Genomic DNA, 19252 nt, shown 5'->3' on the forward strand with positions numbered 1-19252 from the left:
AATGACCAGTAAAATAAATTAGACACATCTACATAAGAACTATATAAATTTTAAAACATTAGGTCACTAAAGAAGTTTTACAAATGTAAGTCATCATATCAGTGGACATGTGTGTGTATGTGTATGTATATACATACATTAAACTTGTAAATCAGTTATTTTTGAGAAGTGGGATGACTGGTGATTTTATTTTTAAAATACTTTTTTCAAAGAAATAAAATAAAATACTTTTTTTAGCAATTCTGATTTTCTGCATTGAATAAACATTTCTTAAATAATCAGGAAAATTAACAAATATGCTATGAACTTACTGTAATTTATCTTATTGCTAGTTAAAATCTAATCTTAGTAATTATTATACATGTGCTAGTATGAGGGTTGTTAGATAACACAATATGAATTTTATGATTGAGTAACAATTATCTAAATATTTAGTATTTGCATGATTAAAAATCAATGACTTTCATTGTCTATTATTCATAAAGAGAGCAGTGATTTTTTAGCAATCCCCACATTCTAGACATTATACAATTTGAAGCCAACTTGAAGTATTAATCCATGAGTCTCAGGTAGTTACTAACTAACTATAGCACTGGATTAATAACATAGAATAAGTTGCCAACTTAAATATGACACAACCATGAGGTACACATATGACGATAAAACACATCGACTATATGATTACTGAAATTTAAGCACATTTGAGTTTCTTGTGTGCCAGAAAAAACAAACAGGAAATCATTCACGTTTATATTAACTAAGATTTAACTCATTAAAAATCCATTTGATTCAATTTTATTTTAATTAGCCTTGTGGTATTATTTATCTTTAGTAGAGATTAAATACAGCTGTTTATTTTTCCCTGGGAAAGAAAATTTACATCAACTTTGTGGTGCTTAAACATAAAAATAACAAAACATTAACTGTAATAAAAAAGATTTAAATGTCTATCTTTTTATATAGCTCAGTAAATCAAATGAGATGGACTATGTTGCCAGCAATTGATAGAAATTCACTCTCTATTCACAATCAACAATATTTATGGAGTGCCCGGAATTTTGCATTTCCCAGAAGTGTATAGGACAATAGCAATGTTTATGTTTATTTTCCTGTAATTCTTTCACATCTTCTTTCTTTAAGGCATATAATCATTCTAGGAAGGATATGAGACTTTTCACAGCTGTTCAGTTCAGCACATACACACACACACACGATACCTAGGAGCAAAATTCAATTTAAAAAAAAAGTCAGTTCTGTAACACGGACATGAAAGTATGTCTTACATATTTTAGATAATGAAGAATTTTGCACTGATATTCTCAATCAGTGGGTGCTTCTTACCTCAGCAGCCTGTTAGCTTTTTTCATCACTGCCTTGAAACTGAAGGAAAATCAAAAGAAAAAATGGCACTCTGCTCCTCTGATAATATTTAGAATTGCCATTAATGGGGAAAGATATTTGAGAAAGTTGTCTTCTACTATTCTTCTTTTCTCCAATATGTAAGATTAAGTGAGTCTGAGTGTGTGTGTGTGCGCACGCATGTGTGTATCACCATCAGGGAAAGAAGTCAGGAGGCATCATTCCTACAACACAAGAATCAGAATCAATCTTCTTTGTGAAGGACTTGAACTTTGGACTAAAGTGTAAATCAACATTGAACAAAAATAATAGAAATCCAAGAAGTGAAGTAATTTTGCAAGACCACTTCCCTGCTCTAAATAAATTTAAGTTCCACTGCCCAAAGAAATTTACTCCAGAGCATTTGTAGTACTATACAGACAAAGAGATGTCAGTTACTCTTAAGAAACCACAAACTTTCAGAAGAATGGAGCCACAGAAAAATTTTAATTTATAGGAAGAATAAAAAGAGGGGTTCTGAAAAGAAACAAGCCAATGAGATTTGCTGCTAATTTTAGATAAGATTTTATTTGTTTTTTCACTGTGGTGAGAACACTTAATATGAAATTTACCATCTTAACAAATTTTTAAGTGCACAATACAGTACTGTTAAATATACACATAGGGTTGTACTGCCAGTCTTTAGAATGTATTCATCTTGTATAACTGAAACTAAGATTTGATTTGATTTGATTTAGATTATTTATTTATTTTAGAGAGAGAGAGTGGCGGGGGGGAGGCACAGAGGGAGAAGGGAGAGAGAATCTCAAGCAGATTCCCCACTGAGTGCAGAACCCAATCCCAGGATCCTGAGATCATGACCTGACCTGAAATCAACTGTTAGACGCTTAACCGACTGAGCCACCCAGATGCCCCTGAAACTAAGATTTTAAAATGAATTTCAAAGTGAGCACTTTGAAAGCAGTAAAATTCATGAGGACCAAAGAGCATATTCACTAGGAGTAAGTAACTTCAAAGAGGCTTGTTACCTCTTTTTGCCAAGGTTTCTAGATTAATACATCAAAGAACTATGGTAAAAACAGCTTATCTGAATTTCAGAAAAAGATTTCATATGATTTTTTATGTAAGGGAGAAGATTTGGTGAATAAGCTTTTTCAGAGAGGTAGATTAGCAGACTGATTTACTTAGAAAAGCGGCATCTTTGGGCATTATATAAGGGCTCAGTCTCAGCTCTTTCTTGATTCATTATCAGGCAGACGTTTGTCACATGACTGCTATATACTAATCCATATGCTAAACACCTAGAAAAGGGGCCTTTAGCATCAAGTGGGAGACTTGGCCATAATCAGGACATTACAGTGTTGGGGTGTCTACAGATGAAAGTGGCAAGGATTCAAAGAAAGGTCTACAGAAAATCAGCTTCTGAACTGAATTGTTGACTAAAAGCAAAGTTAAGATTACTTGGAAACTAAGAAGAGGGCAATTAGCAAGTGCAAAGGAAATAGACAAGAGGATTTATGGTTCACTCAGAAAATTATAAGCAAGGCATAAAGCAAGGGGGAATGTGCTAAAGATATGAGCCTGGTATTATAATAAGGATTCAGAAGAAAAAGTGAAATGTAAGCCATGCTGGGAAGTTCATCTTAAGAGCTATAAGAAAATATTTAAAAGATGATAAAGATGGTATTTATCAACTCGAAAGATTAATTGGATGGAAGGGATGTGAAGATGGTAAGTAGGAAAATGTAAAGAATGTATTGCAGTCAGGCATTCAGGTAGGAATTAAAGTCATGGCATTGAGGATTAAGAGATGGAGACATTTTTTAAAAAGAGTAGTTGATGATTCATCCAATAACCATTGAGCATTTACTGTATTTACTGGGTTAGGCACTAGGGCTTCAGTGTATCAGTGAGTGTCACTGAGTGTCACTGATTCAGCTTTTGCCAGGTGATGAGTGCTTGTCAGGTGCCAGGCACTGTGCTGAGGGCACATTCTCATGTTATCTAATTCTGTTTTAGTTCTCATGCCAACCTGTGAGGCCCATACTATAATCCTCAGACATGGAGATGCTAGAAAAGAAGCTCAGAGTCGTAAGCGATTTGTCCAAGATCACCAATGATGTAGAGATGAGGCAAATCTGGCCCCAAAGACTCCATCTATTTTTTTTTTTAAATCACCGAGGAAAGTTTCAGAGATGCTAACACAAAGATTTTATCAATCAGGTTTTCAGTCAGTAAAAGGGAATCCGGATATTCCATTATGGACAGATAACAAATTTGTTTGAAAGGTGACTGAGGAGCATAGAGGACAGAAAATGAATGGGACGCAGTACAGAGATTAGCCAGAATTGCAAGAAACTATCAGCACTCTTAGAACTATAAAGAGAAGAGGGACCCTTAGCCACAGCTGAGTAGTCAGGACTATCCCACCTGAAGCTGGAACCGCAAAGTAGTGGTAGTCATTTTGAAAGACAAAGGAAGGAGGTATTTCTCCTGGTGTCTCCCAGTCTTCTAACTGTCCTCCAGTCCTTGTCCCACCAATGTCTTCCAATGGCTAAAGCACACCAGAGCAGAAGCAAGCTGGTAAGAGAAACACAGAAAAGGAGGATATAGCATTGCCCCTCCACCCACCCAAGGCAGACACTTGTGTGCTTCTTCATGGAGTTTGGCCTTTATCCATAGGTGTTTGAGAATGTATTCATTTTCCTAAAATAGTGAAAAGTAGGTTAAGATTTTTGGTTTAGATAGATCACGTCCCGGTTGCAGCATGGATAAAGGAATTGGAGAAAGCAAGACTGAAACCAGAGAAGCCAGCTAGAAGACTTTTGCATTAGTTCAGAAAAGACAGAGAACTCGCATGCTATGGGACATCATTAATCCAGAAAGGGTATAGGGGAGCAGGAGCAGATTAGGCTTAGGAGAGAAGGTCATTGATTTGGAAAATACTAAATTTAAAGCGTTCTAAAGGAGGACTGCAGAGTAGGGAGTCTGTGACTTGACTTGTCAGAGGGAACATTTGTCTTTGAAAGCCTTTGGTTAATATAGCTAGTAGTTAAAGCCATGGGTGTGGTTGAGACAATTTAGAGGGAAAAGAGAAATATATAATGCCAAGATGTCCCCAGAATTATATCACCAATTCTAACTAGTGTGAGGAAAATCAAGTAATAAACCTCTCTGTAAAATTTTGTAAAAATACAACTTACATGGATCAGTGGGCATAGAGCAAAGGAGGTGAGCTAAGTGGTCCGTGAAGGGTTCTCTTTTGTCCATTTAGTGCCACTAATAGGCAGTGAGCCAAGTAAAAGCAGGAAGCCCAAAGAAACTGGATAAATCTCAACCTTTTAAAACAGATAACAGGGTAGCTATCAAATGGGAAGAGTGCGTGAAATATCGATTCCAAAAAATAAAGTCCCCTTTGAAATTTCAGATTTTACTATTATTCAACAGATTTGTATTTCTTTATATAAACTAAATAATACCTGTACTTTGTCCTTTAGGTAATGAGCACGTTCTATAGAGATGCTTTAATTCGTATCTTGATAAAATCAGTTAATGCAAATCAAGAATTTATCTATCCAAGAGATTATTTATATGTATATAAACATGTGTTAATATATGTGCATGTGAGTATACACCATTAAAGAAGTTTGCCCAGAACAATAATAGGTACTGATTTGAAATACCTCACAATAATCCGAAGCAGATACGTGATATATGCAAGAAGTTATAAAGGAAACATTTCTCAGTTCAAAACACTTTAAATATCTCATACAAGTAACACCTGAAAATTACTGAAAAAAATGTAGAAAGCTATATAATTGTAATCACAATAGTAAAAACCAGAAATTTATCTGATTACTTGATGAATCACAGAACACTTGAAAAATAACCGGGAAGGGGCGCCTGTGTGGCTCAGTCGTTAAGCGTCTGCCTTCAGCTCAGGTCATGATCCCGGAGTCCTGGGATCGAGCCCCGCATTGGGCTCCCTGCTCGGCAGGAAGCCTGCTTCTCCCTCTTTCACTCCCCCTGCTTGTGTTCCTTCTCTCACTGTGTCTCTCTCTATCAAATAAATAAAATCTTTAAAAAAATAAAAAATAAAAATAAATAAATAAATAAAAATAACCGGGAAATCATCGGCCGAAGAAAACACCCTTTTCCATCAGAACAATTTTAAAATACGCTAATATGCAAGTTATTTATACACACTCACCCATACACATATTTTAAGAACTATTCAATATCTCAAAAGCAATCACAAAATCAGTCTTTAGCTTAATCCTCATCTGCATTTTAATGATTTCAAAATATAGCCACATTATAGGGCTTGAGGTTGCATATTGCTACGTTACTACTTTCGTAGCATCGTGGCTTTCCTTCTTGGTAGCAATAAATTCTAGTAAACAGAGCCATTAACAGCATTTTTATAGGGTCAGATGGAGCTATGGCACTAGAAGTGTGGTGCTAAGTAAAATATGAAAGCTACTATGTTATACTCAACTATTTACTAAGACATTAAAATCAGGTATTCTCAGGGATATTTGAATGTTTTCATGATCTTTTCTCACCTTGACAGTTCTCTGGCTTTTATGTGACAATTTGGGGAAGAAAAAAAAAAATTACCTAAGGTTTCACAAAGTTTGAAGTTCTCATTAAAATATGAGCTTTATAAAAGAATATGGCACTCTAAATAAAAATAATTAAACTAGGTGATGAGTAAAACTGCTCATGATCATATTTAGAAATATCTGTGTTATGTTAATAATTTGAATAAAGGTAATAATGATTTTGAATTCTGTCAACATATGGAGCATCTTTGATCAGTACAATTCAACAAAACTGGGACTCCCTAGTTCTCCAAGAATGTGTTAAAGATTAGTTTTGTCTTAATAAAGTAAAATACCAATATAATATTACCCTATAAAACCATCCTTTAGTTCAGAAAATTGTTCTTTACTCACCTATGCATCTTTTTAGGTTGCAAAAACATAATAAGTTTTATTACGCACGTATCATTTTATATGAGCATAAAAAATGAAAAAAGTTATATAAATTTAAATTTTCTATTTTGACTTTTACTTTGAGTGCATAAAAATAACATTCCTTGAAATAATAGATTATGTAATTATATCCTGAATATCTAACAATATCAATTAAGTTTTAACATAATTTAGAAAGAGACTAGTGTTGAAAACAAATCTGATTCTTTATCACTAGTGATATGGAAGATTATTTTACTTGTTTGTAGGCAAACATGTTTTATGTAAGCAAAATGTGTTTATTTTAATAAAAATTAGAAAAAAAGAGTCAAGTGCTTGCTTTAGCAGCACATATACTAAAAAATTGGAACAATACAGAGAAGATCCTGCACAAGGATGACACGCAAATTCATGAAGCATTCCATGTTTTAAAAAAAGAAAAAAGTCAAATTGTATATACATGATGTCATAGCTACTATTATTTGGGTTCAAATATAAGTTTTGGAAAAGGAGTTGACTTAAAATAATACTAAATAGTAGCAAAAATGGCACACAGATAGGATTAAAATCTTGCAAGTGATATGTGAATAACTGATATTGGAGAAACATGGATGTAGTCCATTCCCTCTGCAATATTATAAAAGAAACTGAGGTCCAGAGAGATTAGATGATTCACACAATTTGACAAAACTCTTAAGTACAAGAGCAAGTCAGAACACCTGAGTACCAGTACCTTCTGCTATGCTACGATAAACCACCTCCGCTCTACCACCCCCGTGATAATTACATTAATCGGGATAGAATTGAGTGTACAAATTATGAGTGCACTCATATAACTAACTCTTTAAAGTTAATTTTAGACAATGCTTAAAGCCATCAACTCAAAACAAAACTGCCCAGAGGTACATAGGTACATACCCTAGCACTTTCTAAAAACAAAAGGAATAACGCATTGTCTTAAATCACCTACGTAGTTTTTTTGTTTTGTTTTGTTTTGTTTTTATTCCAGGTGACCATTTTTGTGGATGCACCTTTTTTTTTTAAGATTTTATTTATTTATTTGACAGAGAGAGACACAGCGAGAGAGGAAACACAAGCGGGGGGAGTGGGAGGGGGAGAAGCAGGCCTCTGGCCGAGCAGGGAGCCGGATGCGGGGCTCGATCCCAGGACCCTGGGATCATGACCTGAGCCTAAGCAGGTGCTTAACGACTGAGCCACCCAGGCGCCCCACCTAGGTATTTTTTTGTTATGAGAGTGAGTGTTCATTTTTCACTCAATTTTGACAAAATTGTTCTTATATTAATTTTCTTACTAAATTAAAGTTTTGGTTTTTTTTTTTAAAGATTTTATTTATTTATTTGACAGAGAGAGACACAGCGAGAGAGGGAACACAAGCAGGGGGAGTGGGAGAGGGAGAAGCAGGCTTCCCACCGAGCAGGGAGCCCGATACGGGCGGGGCTCAATCCCAGGACCTCATGACCTGAGCTGAAGGCAGACACTTAACAACTGAGCCACCCAGGCGCCCCTAAATTAAAGTTTTAAATAAACATTTATTTAAAATCTGACTTCCCATCTTTTTACCTCTTTTGTTCTCATACCTTTGTATGACATTCCATACATAAATATTTCAAATAATGGTCAATTTGAATATAATTTACATAAACTTATTCTTGAAATGTATTACTTAAGCATAGTGATTTTGGTTATGCTTACATTAGTGATAAGTATTCTCCCTAAAGCGAATGCAAAGCTAAAAATTCAATAGGTGGCTGATAGCATTTGTCCTGTATTTTCTATTAAACGTTTCCCCATGGATCCTAGAGAAATTCTTTATAAGATAATTTAAAAGTATTTTGCTCTTTGTATTCTCTTCTGGAGGATTTATAATGATCTATACTTTCATTAAGATTCTCTCAGGTTGTACAAGACTTTTACATAACCATAAGTTTTGATAATTCATTCCCATATAGTAGAAATTAGTGTTAAATGTCAAAGAGGGTACTTCCTATGTTCTCTAAGGATTTTAATGGTTTCCTGTCTCACATTTAGGTCTTTCATCCATTTCAAATTGATTTTTGTGTATGGTATAAGAAAGTGGTGCAGTTTCATTCCTCTGCATGTTGCTGTCCAGTTTTCCCAACACCATTTTTTGAAGAGACTGTCTTTTTTCCATTGAATATTCTTTCCTGCTTTGCGGAAGATCAGTTGACCATATAGTTGTGGGTCCATTTCTGGGTTTTCTAGTCTATTCCATTGATCTATGTGTCTGTTTTTGTGCCAGTACCATACTGTTTTGATCACTACAGCTTTGTAATATAACCTGAAGTCCAGAATTATGATGCCTCCAGTTCTGCTTTTCTTTTTCAAGATTGCTTTGGCTAATCCGGGTTTTTGTGGTAATATACATATTTTAGGATTATTTGTTCTAGTTCTGTGAAAAATGTTGATGGTATTTTGATAGGAATCACATTAAATACGTAGATTGCTTTGGGTAATATAGACATTCTAACAATATTTGTTCTTCTAATCCATGGGCATGGAATGTCTTTCCATTTTTTTATATCATCTTCAATTTCTTTCATCAGTGTTTTATAGTTTTCAGAGTATAGATCTTTTGGTTAGGCTTATTCCTTGGTTACTTAAAGTTTTTTGGTGCAATTGTAAATGGGATTGATTCCTTGATTTCTCTTTCTGCTGCTTCATTATCATTGATGGGAATACAAAGTGAATACAAAGTTTGAAAAACAATTTTCCAGCATCTTGTGAAGTTAAACGTATACTTAAAGATGACCCGGAAATTCCATTTGTAAGTGTTTACTGAAGCGAAAAGAAAAATTTCTTCACACACACAGTTTCTGGGAATGGTTATAGGATAGTACTTCAGCTTAGGAATGGATAAACACAGTGATGGGAGTATGACTCAGCAATAACAAGGGATGCACTGATGTTGTACCAACAACCTGGTTGAATTTCAAATGCACCATGTTAAGTGAAAGAAGCCAGCCTCAAAGACTGGGTTTTAATAAATTTAATAATTTTAACACATAGGTTTATTATGAGGATGAAAATGACATCACAGATGTGAAAGTGCCTAAAGTGAAGCAGGTACTCAATGGAGTTACTAAAATATTATTAGGATAATGAAGCTCTCCCACTGTCTGGATCTAGATCCATTAAATACAAAGAACTCCAGTGTTTCAACAAATATGATAGTCTCATACTACATGGCAACCAATAATTAGTGTTTTGATGGAATCACCTACTGTTTATTCAGTAGTACCAACTATGTGAACTATGTAGAACTACAAAGGAAATGAGGAGTGGCAGTATATTTTAGGCTTAGACTAAAACTAACTTAAAAGGATCTGATTTTTTATTGCAAAGAAGTCTTGCTTTGTGTTCCCACAAAATCTGGCATATAATGTTTTAGAATATTTTGCATTCTGTTCAGAAAGAAATGTCTTATATTCTTACTTGCTACATGGAAATTTGAACAATATACTAAGTGATTCATCATTAAATAAATGAATTGGACGTTAATTTAAATTTGTACCTGCACTGTGTGGTGGCCTTTAAATCTTGATATTTATATCAGTGTCTGCATTTGTGAAGCCATTCTACCCTGCCTGCTTAAAGAGAAACTTAAAATGGCCTTTGAGTCTATTATTCTGAACTTGCTACAAGAAAACATTTTTGTTACTATCCTGAAGCAGAAGCAGGCATTTCACAACACACCATGTGGTCTTCCACTGAGCTAACTACCATGTGATTCTTGCACTGAGTTTAATATTGAACAAGTAAAATGTATTACAGCTGAAATATCAAGTGGGATAATGTAACCAAAGTAACATCTAGATTTCTCCAGATATTTTAAAGTTAGCTTAAATCTCATAGTGATATAATCTTGTAACTCTAAGGCTTTTCATTATTGTTCTAAACCAAAATATTCCATACATCTAATAACTATTTAGCAGTTTCATAGGATACAGGTTCAATGTATAAAATCTATTGTATTTCTATATTCTAGCAACAATTTAGAAAATGAATTTTTTAAAAAAGTACCATATAAATAACATTAAAATGGAAAACTTTTAAAGGGATAACTAACAAAATTTGTGCCAGACTTGTTCAATAAAATATACAAAATATTTCTGAGAGAAATTTTAAAGGTATAAATAAATGGAGATATAAAAAAAAATAGATCAAAGACTCAGTATTGTTAAGCTGATAGTTCTTCCCAAAGTTAACTATAGATTCATCAAATCCCAATTAAAATCACTTTTTTTTTGTAGACATTCACAAACTAAGACTTTATATGTAAATACAATGGACCTAAAATGGACCAGATAATTGTGAAAAACAACAACAAAATTGGAAAATTTACATTATATGATTTTAAGACTTACTACAAAACTACAGTAATCAAGACAATGTGTATGATGTAAAGAAAACATTTAGATCAATGAAACAGAAGAATGAATCCGTGTGTGTGTGTGTATGTGTGTGTGTATAATCTCCAATTGATTTTCAACAAAGATGCTAAGGCAATTGAATAGGTAAAGAATTGTCTTTGAGAAAAACAGTGGTGAAGTAACTGGATATCCATAGGCAAAAATACTAAACCTTGTCACATGGTGTTAAAAATTTAACTCCAAATAGATTAAAGACTACAAAGGAGCAAGAAAAACAACACAACTTCTTGAAGAGGACATTGGAACAAATGTAAATGGCTTTGGGTGAGCAAATATTTCTTAAGTAGGATACAAAAAAGTAAATTAGATTTCATCAAAATTTAAACTGGTGTTCTCCAAAGACATCTTAGGAAAAAGAAACAGCAAATCATAGATGGAAAAAGCATTTGCAAACTATATATCCAGTGATGGACTTACATCCAAGGTATATAAATAACCCTTACAATTTAATGAGAATTCAAGGAGTCAAATAAAAAATGTTGCTTTAAAGAGATACTTCACCAGAGAATATACAGAAATGGCAAATAAACACATAAAAAGACACTCAATGTCCTTAATTATCAGGGAAACACAAATTTCAAATATATACACCAGAAAGGCTAAAATTCAAAGACTAACAAAATTAAGTGTTGGAAAAGGATATGGTGCAATCAAAGCTCTCAAACATTTTATATTCTAACTAGAATATAAAAAGTACAGTCACTTTGGAAAAGATTTTTGGAATTTCTTGTAATCTTAAACGTTCATTTACCATATGTTCCAGAAATTCCACTGTTAGGTTTTTAACCCAGAGGGAAAATATATTTTCACACAAAGATGTGTGCATGAATGTTTGTGGAACCCTTAATCTTAATAGCCAAAAACTAGGAAGAACTCAACTACGCATCATCTAAAATATGTGTAATTAAGTTATGATACATCTAAACAATAGAACATTATTCAGCAATAAAAAAAAAAAACCTATTGATGGATGCAACAACAGGGATGAATTTCAAAAACATTCTAAGTGAAAGAGCTCAGATGCAAAGACTGCAAACTCTATGATTCCATTTATATGAACTTCTAAAAAATGGCAAAACCATGGGATACAGAGCGGATTAGTGTTTGCTAAGGCGGATGGCTGGAGGAGGCGTTATGGCAGAGTGATGACAGAATTTCTGGGGGGTGATAGAAATGTTCTGTGTCATGATTGTGATATTGATTACACAACAGTACACATTTGGCAAAATTATATGGCTAAAATTGGTAGATTTTAGTTCTGTAAATTATGTCTCAAAAAAGCTGAGGAAAAGAACACAAAAAATTATCAAAGACCCAAAATTACTTTTGTTTCATGGCTTATATCTACCGATATTTAGTGCATTATAAGTTAATACTGTAAAAACTTTAAAATATGTATTAATTTATTTTAAAAAAACTTCTGTAAACTTAAAAATAGTCTATAAATTAAAAATATGATGGGGCACCTGGGTGGCTCAGTCTGTTAAGAGTCCAATTCGTGATAACCCTTCAGGTCGTGATCTCAGGGTTGTGAGATCAAGCCCTGCATCGATGGTGCTTCACGCTTAGCCCAGAGTCATTACCTCTCCCTCTGCCCTTCCCCCCTGCACCCCTCACCCCTGTGCGCGCTCTCTCTCTCTCTCAATAAATAAATAAATAAATAAAATATGTTAAATACAGTTTTTATGAAAATAGATTTTAAAATATTTTACTATCTTTCAAAAAGTAAATCCATTACATATTTTATGACAAAAACTTTATTTTCAAAACAAAATTAACTCCCTGAGAAGAATAGCATTGTGTTATATTTTAACGTCTGGCCTAATAGGAGACAGCTGGATTCTCATATCCACTTCTGTATTTAATTTGTTGTGATATATTTTTTTAAAGATTTATTTATTTATATCAGAGAGAGAGGGAGCAGGAGTGGGAGTGGCAGAAGGAGAAGGAAAGAGAACCTCAAGCAGACTCTGCACTGAGCTCAGAGCCTGCCTCACATGGTTCCATCTCAGGACTCTGAGATTATGCCCTGAGCCGAAAACAAGTGTTAGCTGCTTAACAGACTGTACCACCAAGGTGCCCCCTGTGGTGATATATTTATTAAGAAAATCTAGTTTCACACACATATATTTTGAATAGGGAGGAAGATTTCATAGCTTTCTCAAGTGGTAGTTTCTTAAAAATGAGTTGCAGTGTGGAATATAGAACCCTATAAATCCTTTTTCTACTGTTGCATTGCATCTTAAATGGATATATAACCCATGCATGCAATATCAAACATTAGCTAAGATATGAAGCAATAAGATCTAGTAAGCATTGCTGCTGGGAGAAAAAAGTGATATACACACAATGGAAACAATTCGACATTATCTTTTAAAGCTGAACAGGTATAGATCTTTTTTTTTTTTTTAAGATTTTATTTATTTGTCAGAGAGACAGCGAGAGAAGAGCACAAGCAGGGGGGAGGGGCAGTCAGAGGGAGAAGCAGGCTCCCCGCTGAGCCAGGAGCCGGATGCAGGGCTCAATCCCAGGACTCTGGGATCATGACCTGAGCCGAAGGCAGACGCTTAACCGACTGAGCCACCCATGTGTCCCAAGTTAGAGATCTTTTAAAAATGTCCACATCTATTCCCAAACAGACAGGTATGAAAATATTCCTAACAGTATTATTTGTAATACCAAGATACTGCAAACCTTCCAAATGTTCATCAGAGAATAATGTACAAATAAATTATTGCATAATCCCACAATAGAATATAATTATACAGCACTGACGAAGACTGAACAAAAGCTACATTCAACAACATATATGAATTTTAGAAAAGTACTGTTGACTGAACAAAAATTGCTTAAAAATGTACATTGTATAAGTGAGACTTAAAAACAGGGAAAAGTGGATAAAATATTGCTTAGGGATCTATGCATATGTGACAACTGATAATTATAGCAAGTAAATGATAGGGAAAAATTAAAAAGCATTAGTACTTCTGAGGGAAAGGCATGGAGAGGGAATTGGAGAACAGAACATAGTATCTTCAACAAAAGGTAATGTTTTATTTCTAAAGTCAGTGTGTTTTATTATTAATTATCATTACAATTCATAACATATACAACCTGCATGTGTGTTATGCACATTATCTATATATGTGTTATAGGATTGCCAAAGATTTTTGAAGAGAAGACTTTCCATCTTCATAGTCTGCTGAGATTTCATACCGTCATACTTGTTTAAAGTGAGGGGTAACATAAAACAGTATCATATAAGATTTCCCTGATAGTATCATCAGAGAAAAATCCATATTTGATCCATGTAGATAATTTCTTTCAAAAATCAACATAATATGTACTATATATATGAGTCATAAGACATTGTACACTACACAATGTCTTATAACTCTTAACAGAGTTGAGACTGAATCACTGAACCCACAGTTTTTCTTTCCATTCTTCCATTAATTTCAATTCTAAGCAAACACAAGCAGTGCCTTACATGAAATATGCCCAGAAATTGCACCATAAACATCCATTCTTGTGAAACAAATGGAAATCAGAAGCAAACCAAATAAAATTTCTCATTCTACTCATACTTCTCTCATTTTGGCTTCTGGGTGGTTCTTTTTTAGACCCACACAGATTCATTTAAGCTCTGCTGATGAAATACAGCATTTATTTTCATGACTTTCCCATCAAATTTAACAATCAGGCAGTAACAAGAGACTATATATTTTCATGGCATTCTTTCAGGAAATTGAAATATAATAACTTTGAATTCCGACCTTATTTTCAAGGTCAGATATACAGTTCATGAAAACAGTGTATTTATGGTTCTGTAATAGAATATTTGATGTTATGCAGAAAAGAATTCTCCGTAGGATTTTATAAGGAACTGTCACAGATGTCTTTATTTAATGACATCCATTGTTGGGTATGGAAAGATGTCAAGAAGAGTATTATTTGATACACTGCCTCAGTTAAATGGTCACAATTACTAGATGAGCAATATTAGTGATATTCTTTTCTTTTTTTCTTTTTCTGATTATCTAGCCCTTAATTTTAGTTTTTATTGGCTTTGATGTCTTTCAGGCTAAAGACAGCTTCGTAAAAGAATTAATGCACTCTATCCTCATTATAAAGGTGCCTTTATGAGTCATACATTTTGATTGTAATAAGTAGGCTCTGTTATGGTAAAGATAATTATCATTGACAAATTAACACATTTAGAAGCCAATAAAGAACCAGTGGTTTTATATAATTACAAATGCTCTAAAAGGAGGAGAATATGTGATCTTTAATTGATAGTACAACTTTTATTTCTGGAGTCTGAATAATAAAATAAAACCAAAAGAATTATAGATTATAATATATTGGGGCTTTTGTCATTTTAAAAGACTTCCTTTTTTTTATATGCCATCAATAGAATAAACCTACTATCTATAATAAATCTGTTATTGCTTTTGATGTTTTTTATTATTAAAACAAAGAAGGGATATGTAAAATATCAATTTCATATCAAAACACCATAACTGAAACACTGCATCAAGAAGAATAATATTTTTTCGGGGCGCCTGGGTGGCTCAGTTCGTTGGGCGACTGCCTTCGGCTCAGGTCATGATCCTGGAGTCCCTGGATCGAGTCCCGCATCAGGCTCCCTGCTCGGCGGGGAGTCTGCTTCTCCCTCTGACCCTCCTCCCTCTCATGCTCTCTGTCTCTCATTCTCTCTGTCTCAAATAAATAAAAATAAAAAAAAATAAAAAAAAAAAATCTTTAAAAAAAAAAAAAGAAGAATAATATTTTTTCAAGCATAATTAACCAATAGTGTTACATTACTTTCAAATGTACCATATAATGATTCAACAATTCTATACATTTTTCAATGTTCATCAAGATAATTGTACTTTTAATCCCCTTTTTATCTGTTTTGCCCACCTCCCTAATTACCTCCCCTCTGGCAACCACTAACTTATTCTCTGTATTTAAGAATTTTTTTTTTTTTGGTCCCTTTTTTCTTTGTTTGCTCATTTGTTTCTCAAATTCCACATATGAGTGAAATCATATGGTATTTGTCTTCCTGTGACTGACCTATTTCATTTAGCCTTATCCCCTCTGGGTCCATCCATGTTGTTGCAAATGACAAGATTTTTGTTCTTTTTTATGGTTGAGTAATATTCCGCTGTTTATATAAAATATACATATATATTACCCTCCTTTATCCATTCATTTATCAATGGACACTTGGTTGCTTCCATATTTTGGCTATTGTAAACTTAGAAATGCATGTATCTTTTCAAATTAATGTTTTCATTTTCTTTGGGTCAATACCCAGTAATGAAATTACTGGATCATATGGTAAAGAAGAATACTGTTCCTAATTATGATATTCACAGTTTTATTGTACCTTCGTGGATATAGATAGTAATAACAAGTGATGAATTACCTGTATGTTCTCCATACTCAAAACAGTCATCCAAATATATAAAATGTCTCTAATACTAATACTAATACAAGTGGGAAAGGGACAGAGGGAGAGGGAGAGAGAGAATCTTAAGCAGGCTCCATGCCCAGTGTGGAGCCTGACATGGGGTTCAATCTCACGATCAGGTCTGACATCATGACCTGAGCTGAAATCAAGAGTTGGACACTTAAGCAACTGAGCCACCCAGGTGCCCCCAATACTAATTTTTAAAAGTTACTAAATTTGTGGCCCCTTTGGACCTAATACTCATTGGCCATAACCCAGAAAACTAGGGTGTCTCTTAAAGTCAGGGATGCCCAACTGTATTACATAATTCTGGTTCAAAGAGAAAAGTTCTTATCCACATATATTACAGTTACCTCAATTAAGGAAAGTTAAAAAACACAACCACACTTAGATGCTAAAAACCCTAAAATGGTAGAGAATGATGCATCTTCTTTTTATTAGTACAACCAATAATCTCAGTACTTTCAAATTAGGGATGCTTGAAGTATGTTCCTCAGTTCTTCCATGATGTCTGTACAGTTCTTCATAAAAACTGATTTGTAATCCCTAAGCTTGTTGAAATGCTGGATTAAACCCAGGCACTAGTGTTCACCAGTCATATAGATGACAGTTTGGAAATTAGACTACACAAGTTACACCCCAAAGTTACATAAACTAAAATGAGATTGAAAAGTTTGGAGACATCAAGGTTGGAGAAGAAAATGACCCATCCCCAGAAGTTTTAAACTTATGCCTGTTGCAATTACTCTGTGCTAAGTTTAAGTGAAACAATTGATATCTTCCTCACTGGTACCTCAAAAATGTTATCCAAATAATACATTTCATTTACTAAAAAATATGCATATAATTAAAAATGAACAGTTTGGTTGTGTACTTTTCTACTTGGCATTTCTAATTTGGATAAAATAAGAGGGTAGTGCATATAATGCCAAGTACAAAAGTTTTATCTGAGCTCAAATGAAAAAAGAAAAGTTTTAGAATAAAGACAATAGGAAGATATTTTCCTGGATTTCTAGCTTCTTAATTATAACCTTTATTCCTCACCTTCCCCTCTCCATCCTGACTCTCCACACTTGTCAGGTAACAGACAACCATAAACTTTAAGATTTTCCTGCAAGTACATAATGGGGCACAAAAGTCATGTAAGGCTTAAGAAGGAACCCTCATCTGTGGCTTGAAATAATTCTTACTGGCCAGGGAACATGCTTCACATCAGGCATGCAGTCCCAATGCATACAAAAAGTCATTTTCAAAGTAGCTGAAACTTATTCCTAAATAAATTTGTGGAGGCTTGACCTCTGCAGGATAATACTCTCTGACAGGCACAATAAGAAAGGCCGTAAATAAGGAGCATGGCATAGGGAGGAAAAAAACTTGTCTGGTTCCTCCCTATTTTTTTTTAATTTTTAAGTTCTATTTAAAAAAAGAAATCAGAATTTTAAATAATGTCAAAAAGTACCTGTTCTGTTAGAAATTTCCTAAACTTGAGGACTTGTATGATGCTGTTTCATCTACCCATTTTTGTGCAACTTCTATAAGAGCATAGACTTGGAAGAGCCAAGTGCATCTCGTGAAAAAGTAAATAAGGTGCATTCTGATTCTATAATATATAATTACAAATAAAAGAGTAAAATCACAGGATAAATAACCATGGATCTAAAAGCCTTATAAGAAAAGTCATGACAATTACTAAAAATTAAAAAAAAAAAAAAAAACAAACAAAACCTGGATCTGCTTGTCTTTTACACATGAATTAATCAAATTCATCTGATAATTTTCCACACCATCAGTAAGTTTTTCTGGAGGAGTATATATAAAATTTGGCAAAAAAATACATCAGTAGAACACATTTTCCATTGTACTGACTACATTTCCCTTAAGATAATGAACATTTCTGTAGCTTAAATCCAAAGGCTGGGATGAGATCCAGGATGGGAGGTTATAGAAGGGCAAGATGAGGACAAATGTCTTTGTAGGTTAATATCATGCCAAAATCCTACAGAACTGTCTCGTGGGTTTTTAGTGCATCAGAGCTAGTTCTCCTGAAGCTGACAGAAATCTCTATATCTAATTGTTGTATAATTGTAGAGGAATAATATCACCCTGCTTTGATTTACCAATGGAATTTTTTCCAGCAAACTCTATATCAAGGTTCAGTTGAAACAGCTGTGCAGCTCTTGCATGAACCAAACAAAGACAAACCTTTAAAGGATAGACAAAATTCCATGCTTTTCCAAGCTGCTTTGAAACAGAAGAGAGGTACTTTCTCTCCACTATGACTAAGGTGGTATCCTCACAAGGTCATTTTCAGTAGGACCAAAAATCAAGTTACTGAGGGGTTTTTCCAGTCTTTTTTTATGATAATCAGAAGATACGACCAAAACTGAGCAGAAAACAGTGGCATCTCCTGTGTTGAAACCACACTCCCTCTGACCACGGCGCCTCTTGTATTAGCCATTTATGAAGCCATGGGTTGTGTGACACAGACCTTGCAGAGAGGAGCCCTTAGTAAGTATGTGTTGAATTATTCTTGGACTTCTTTTTTCTTATACATTTTAAAATTCTGAATAGTATTGAATGATTCCTGATATAAACAATGGAAAAAATTAGCACTCGTATTCCCTACCTAAAGTCTCCAAGCTTCTTGATTTTAATTGTATTCATAGCATTAAAATTATGTCTTGAGGGCGCCTGGGTGGCTCAGTTGGTTAGGCGACTGCCTTTGGCTCAGGTCATGATCCTGGAATCCCAGGATCGAGTCCCACATCGGGCTCCCCGCTTAGCGGGGAGTCTGCTTCTCCCTCTGGCCCTCCCCCTCTCATGTGCTAGCTCTCTCTCTCTCTCTCTCTCAAATAAATAAATAAAATCTTTAAAAAAAATTATGTCTTGATTAAATAAGAACTCAAACAACAAGTTGCATACTTCTCAGGCTTACAAAGATGGATGTAATGGAGCCCTTAAGCTCA

The 19252-nt window shown here is 34.2% G+C and overlaps 1 pseudogene; it reads left to right on the forward strand.

Annotated features, from left to right (window-relative positions):
• Positions 1-6667: 6667 nt before the first annotated feature.
• LOC123326414 lies at positions 6668-6766 on the forward strand (annotated as a pseudogene).
• The last annotated feature ends 12486 nt before the right edge of the window (positions 6767-19252 follow it).

Source organism: Neomonachus schauinslandi, chromosome 12 (assembly GCF_002201575.2).
Source record: "Neomonachus schauinslandi chromosome 12, ASM220157v2, whole genome shotgun sequence".
NCBI classification, from domain to species: domain Eukaryota; kingdom Metazoa; phylum Chordata; class Mammalia; order Carnivora; family Phocidae; genus Neomonachus; species Neomonachus schauinslandi.